Raw genomic sequence first — 6360 nt, 5'->3', positions numbered from 1 at the left:
CCCTTCTTGTTTCAACCAGCCAAACAGGCCTTAGTCCAGCCTGATCTCAGTCTCTTTCACCCCTATAAATACCCCCCCTTGCATTCATTTGCAAGGGGTTAGCCACATTAAGGAGTGCAATCTTCTTCTTCTCTTCTCTTGCTCTCTATCTCTTTTCTCCCATTGAAAGAGAAAGAAGGGCAGCTCACTTCCATACACTCCACTGACATACAATCACCATACAACCTCCATCTTCAACCTTTAAGCTCAAAACCACCTTCCAAACCTCAATACAAAGAAAGGTATATCACCTTTCTGTTCCTTTCTGTTTTCGGTTTCTGAGGGGCACCAGCAGGGTCCAGGCTAGTAGTCAATACTAGTCCTGGCCTTAAACTGGTAAAATACAACAACCGTGCGGGATGAGACATGGCGCACGCCAGTAAACTTATGCCGTACGTCAGTCATGGCAGTACGAGCACTACTGGCGTGGGGATCATGGATCATCATTTCTGATTAGCTTTCATTTTTGTCAATCACCTAAGCATGATAATAACCAGTTTACTGCTTTCTGTATCTAGAGCTGCTTAGTTGTAGTAATTACTGCTTACTCCTTCATATATTCAAAAGGCCTCTGGGATCCTTCTACTCGTGTTCCAGAGCCCAGATGATGCAAAGCCAAGCACTGGATTAAGGAACAACTGGCGTACGGTCTTCTATGACTGGCGTACGGCAGTGTTGCCTAGGATCCAGTGGCTGGCCCTTGCATCTTAGCTTAATCTTGGCCTATTTCCTGTCCCCACACTGTTTTTGGGGTATTTTGCTGCCTTTCTTGGCTTGAAGCCACCTCGTATGTCTGTAACTGTATATATTCTGTTCTATTAACCTGCGTGGTTTGTCCTGGGTGTGCGCTGGTCCCTTTCCAGAGCCCAGAGGATTGCAAACAAAGGCTGAGAAACCAAGCAAGTGGAGTACGCCAGTTGGGTGGTGGCGTGCGCAGGTCTAATCAGCATGCAGTGGTTCGACCAGTGCATGTTGGCGCAGAACCTGCTCACGTCCCTTCAGGGCAGCGTACTTCACTTTATTCGGGTTGCTCAGTGCTTGTTCTCAATCCATATTCATCATTGCAAGTAATTTGTCCATAAAGCATTTTGTCACATAAACTGCAAGTTGTTACTGTTTTAATCCCCGTTAACTGTTCCCCCGCCCTAACTGGCTAAAAAATGATGAAACGAGAGAAAGATGCAAATGTTTTACAAAACAAAATGCCCGAGTAGAGACCGATCTCCGGATTGGGCGAGAGGGGTGCCATAAAACCCTTCCCCTCTCGTAACCTAGCTCCCGAACCTCAGATATCGAAGGTGACGACGGACCGATCCATGCCTTTTCAAAATCAAACAAACGTAGCAAACGTTTTCGAGTTCGATTCCTTGGGTGTTTTCACCGCTAAAACTCAAGTGGCGACTCTGAATCGAGGCATCTCGCCGCGCTTTTCCAAAAGAGGGCCGCACCCAATTTTACAAATTGAAAATTTCCGGGGCGCGTGCCCACAGAGACAAATGGAATTAGGATGATAACAAAGACAAAGATGATTATGGAGTGAAGTGCTTGGAAATTGGGTGCTCTTTTAGGTTGGGATGCCATGGTTGGTTTTTTACGACAATTAATTAAGCTAGGAGTGGCAGTTGTTGCATAGAAGGATCGATGAAAGCTTTAATTAAATGTACGTCCTTTGTATGGGGGGGACTATTTATAGGAACATGTACTAATTAATAGCAACCCCCGTACGTAACGATCGAAATTTCTTCTTCATGACTCATTAGTCAAGTCGTCTAGCTCTCTTTTTTCCTTTTCTTTTCTTCTAATTAATTTCCTGCTCATCCATTCGCCCTACACAAAAATCACAAGTCAAGTTCGCCGGTCCCATAAACATGTCAGATAAAGTTTCAAAAATCATGCGAGATACTATATATGCCAATAAACATGGAATCAACTTACCATGCGTGGAGGGGTAGATTAGACGTTGGGCGCCCGGGTCACTTTTATTTTTCCTAACTCAAAGAAGTACTGATAGTCTTAATATCTACAACACATGTTTTCGATTTGTGGAAATTCTGCAGTTGTCTGGGCCAGAACGAGGATGACTGATGAGAATAATTAGTAGAAGTGGTCGAAATATCACTATCAAGGGGCATGTGCAGCCAATTAACATGGAATATTATATCAAATTACTACACGGCATTTGAGAAGAACTGGGAGCTTTCAGCCAATTATGATCACCATAAATGTTCCAAGCCCCCATATGGTATCTATTTTGGTCACCCCTCCTCCTCCCTTGGAGGCCTCTGGGAGGCAAGAAGAGAGGCCCAAGATTATTCAAATGCTTTTAACAGCTATTAGGTAGCCTGTTGCAATTCACAATGTGTAGCGCAACACATAATCTATAAAAAAAATTGAGGTATTATTAACTTTTGTCGGTACGAACCAATAATCTATAAAAAAAAATTAAATTTTTAATTTTAGTTTCTTTAATTTGTCGATACGAACCAATAATCTATATTAACTTTTTTTATTTCTTTTGTCGATATGAACCAACAATCTATAAATAAATAAAAAGGCATTATTAACTTTTGCAAAAAAATCATGCAGATAAAAAAGGTGATGTTATATTATTAAGATAAAAAGAAAGTGATCCTGCGACATTGCTCCCTCCATCCCATATTGCTCGCCCTTTTTAGGAACTGTCCATTTTGCACGCAAAAATAACATATTTATGAGTTTTTTTAAAAAAAAATTGCATCAATTTTTTCTTGTCAATGAGATCTTTAAATTGCTGCAAAAATTTTGAAAGAAAATTCGTGCTAATACATTACTTTTTCTAAAATACACGGTTTCAAAAAAATGTGAGCAATTTGGGACAAATGGATTATTAGCTTTTACATGTCTGACTTGCTTCTCAAATATTTAACTTTCTCCTTGTATTGGAAACAACGCCACTTCATTGAGGGCAAATGGTCTAGCCAAAACCCAAAACTTCTGTCCAATAAATTTTCTCCATCTATCTATCTCTCTCCACTCATTAGTCTAAAAAATCTAACTCAAAACCCAAACCAAACCACATTTTGGGGATTTTAGAACTATAATTATTTTATGTCCCCACCACTGTCCGGTAATTTCCTGCAGTTGTTTCAGATCAATCATGGACAAAAATGCCCTTTTGAGATGCTCCAAATTGCACACAAATTGGACTTAATTGTGTCATGTTATATGTAATTGGCTGTGTATTATATGGACTTTTATTGCATGGAAAATGAAAGGTGTTCGAGTCTTCGGCTGTTACTGTGAAAGAGGAGTGATCATCTCCAAAAAGGAAATTCATTAAGGTGTTATGCATTCCAGTGTGAGCTAGATCAACTGCAGCACTAGAGTGAGTAGTAGGCTCACCACCTAGCTGGACAGTCTGATCTTAATCGAGTATGCATAGTCGTAGCATCCATACTTCCCGAGACTCCAATTTATATTGGCTAATAACAAGGGTTAATGAATATGCTTATTTTTTTTATGCTTATCATACAGTTAAATTTGTTCCCCGGCCTGTTGTTTTCTTGAAGCTTTGGGCCCTTTTGCCATTCCATGACACTCTCCACTGGCTAATTAATTGTCATGGGACGATTTGAATTAGTCTTTTTAAGGCTATCCCCTCCTGTACGTACCAATCGAAAACGACATAGGGAGGACTAGTCTGCTTCCAAATAGACAATTCGATTGGCAAAGAAACAAAAAAGATTATTCTTGTTGAATTTACAACTAATTAAGATCAACAACAATAACTGTTACAGTTGTTTCGATCTCAAGTGCATTAAAAATTTAGGTAATGCAGATTTTCGATAATTAACTTTTTTTTTTAACAAATTCTCTCATACAAAATTCCCACAAATAAACTGTCTGTCTTTGTTCGACATCTCATTTTGTTTTTTGGGGAACCATATAAAATTTTGAATGCAGTTAACCCATTCTTGAAAATAGACTTGAATAATATCACAAAGCAGATCAAGGCTTTAACCACAGCTTTTAAACTAGTCAACATTTTTTTATTTTTTTTAATTGATTGATAAAGGAAACAAAACTCACACAGAATGATACGTTGCTGAAAATTTTCATGGTATGGAGCAGTAATATTAATAGGAACACGATTCATCACATATGCAAATCGCGAGCTTGAGATAAATATAATGCGTACAATGAAATTTCCATCACACATTAGGTCTTCCAAACTTTCTAATCTGATCTCAATAACAACTTATCATGCATGGGCGGGTAGACTTGACGTTGGGCTCTGCCCGGGTCACTTTGTTTTCTCCCCACTCAAGGAAGTACTGCAGTTGTCTGGACCATCAGAGGATGACTGATGAGAATAATTTGCAGAACTCGCCAAAATTGATCGATATCAACGGGCATGTGCAGCCAATTAAGATGGAATATATCATCAAATTACTACACAACAATTGGGAAGAATTGGGAGCTTTCTGTCAATTATCACCATCAATTTTCTGGGCCCCAATGGATTTGACTATGGTGGCTATTTTTTTTTTTTTTATAACCAGATGTCTGGGATATCTTGCTCGTACCTCGACTAATTCCAAGACCCTGAAGGTAACGATCAGGCATAACCCCCAATGGCCCAAGGACAATGGTGGCTATTGGTTGCCTTCTCTGCCCTTGGAGGACTCTGGGAGGCAAGAAGAGATGGCAAAAATTATTCAAATGCTTTTAACAGCTATTATTACTAATAAAGCTACATCTACATAGTAAATTTTCTCTCCAATTATTACTCTTATTTCTCTATCTTTATCTCAAAAATCTCCCTCAAATCGGATCAGGTTCTACTCATTTACAAACCAGCCGAATTCGAACTCGAGTTTTAGACTTGTTTGGTACGTAAACGAGTCGAGTTCAAACGTCACAAATCCCGCATCGGCTCGAACATTAAATTTTCATCGTATGGAGGAGTGAGTATTTATAGGAACATGGCTAAATATTCATCACATATGTAATTAAATCCAGAGCTTAATTTTGAGATAAATTGAATACATGCGTACAATGAAATGAAATTTCCATCACGCATTAAGGCTGCCAAAAAAGTTCTAATCAGTTCTCAATATCTACTTGTCGTGCGTGGTGCATGGGGCAGACTTGTCACTTTTCTAGTAGGATGGTAGGTGCAGCTAGGGCTGCAAACAGCGGCTCGGAGCTCGGCTCGATAACGGCTCGGCTCGGCTCGGTTCAAGACAAAAACGAGCCGAGCTCGAGCTAGTCGAAACTCGGCTCGAATTGGCTCGCGAGCTCGATTATATAATATATTTATATATATATTTATATATATATATAAATATATATATATATATAAATATATATATATTTACATATTTATATTTATTTATATATATATTTATATATATTTGTTTCATAAACGAGCCGAACGAGCCGAGCTCGAGCTCCGTAAATACATATCGAGCCGAGCTCGAGCTCGAGTCCTGCAGCTCGTCACGAGCTCGAGCCGAGCTCGAGCCAACTAAATTTTTGCCGAGCCGAGCTCGAACACTCTAAAACTCGGCTCGGCTCGGCTCGTTTGCAGCCCTAGGTGCAGCAGACAATGACCACAAGGGAACCCCAAATGGGCTATTCATCACTTTTCTAATCAGTTCTAATCACTTTTCCTGTCTTTTAAGTTATTTTGTAATGGGCTATTTTATTTTGTTTTGTAATTGGGCTCTCTTAATCGGCTAGGCCCAAGTTGCTTGTGTAAGGAACCCCAAATGTTTAAAGTCATTTGGAATGAGAGAAGGGCAAGTAGTAGCCCCATTTTGCTGCCCTCTTTTCGTTCTCTTTTCTGGTGCTATCCAGAGAGCAGCCTCTCTCATCCCGTTTTCTGCCGTGAATACGCAGCCCCCATTGCACCCATTTTTCAACAATAGTTCTTAGGGAAAAGCCAACATGCTAGAGGCAGCAAATCTATTTTAAGGCCAGTGTGTGTAACACGGGCCTCAGATGGGATATTTTCGATTTTCCATTAACGATTCAATCTGTTATGTTTTCCAAATTTTAAAGTTTCGTAGATGTGTAGAACTTAGAGATGTATTCATCAAGAGTCTCAACCAAATCGAAATGCTTGGAGGGAACAAATAGCTATAAGGCAGGACTATATCGAGATGTATTCATACTGACTTTCCTAACAATCTTAAAAGACAGGACTAAATCGAAATGCTTGGAGGGAACAAATAGCTAAAGAATATGAAAAACCCTAGATCGCTTGACCTTAAGTTAGTGGAGGAATTTAAGGAATTTTTGGATGGAATTCGTAAGCTGAGATCTTAGTTTCTGGTC

Source organism: Rhododendron vialii, chromosome 2a (assembly GCF_030253575.1).
Source record: "Rhododendron vialii isolate Sample 1 chromosome 2a, ASM3025357v1".
Classification (NCBI taxonomy): Eukaryota; Viridiplantae; Streptophyta; class Magnoliopsida; order Ericales; family Ericaceae; genus Rhododendron; species Rhododendron vialii.
The sequence above is the reverse complement of the archived record's forward strand: the minus strand, read 5'-3'. Positions refer to the sequence as shown.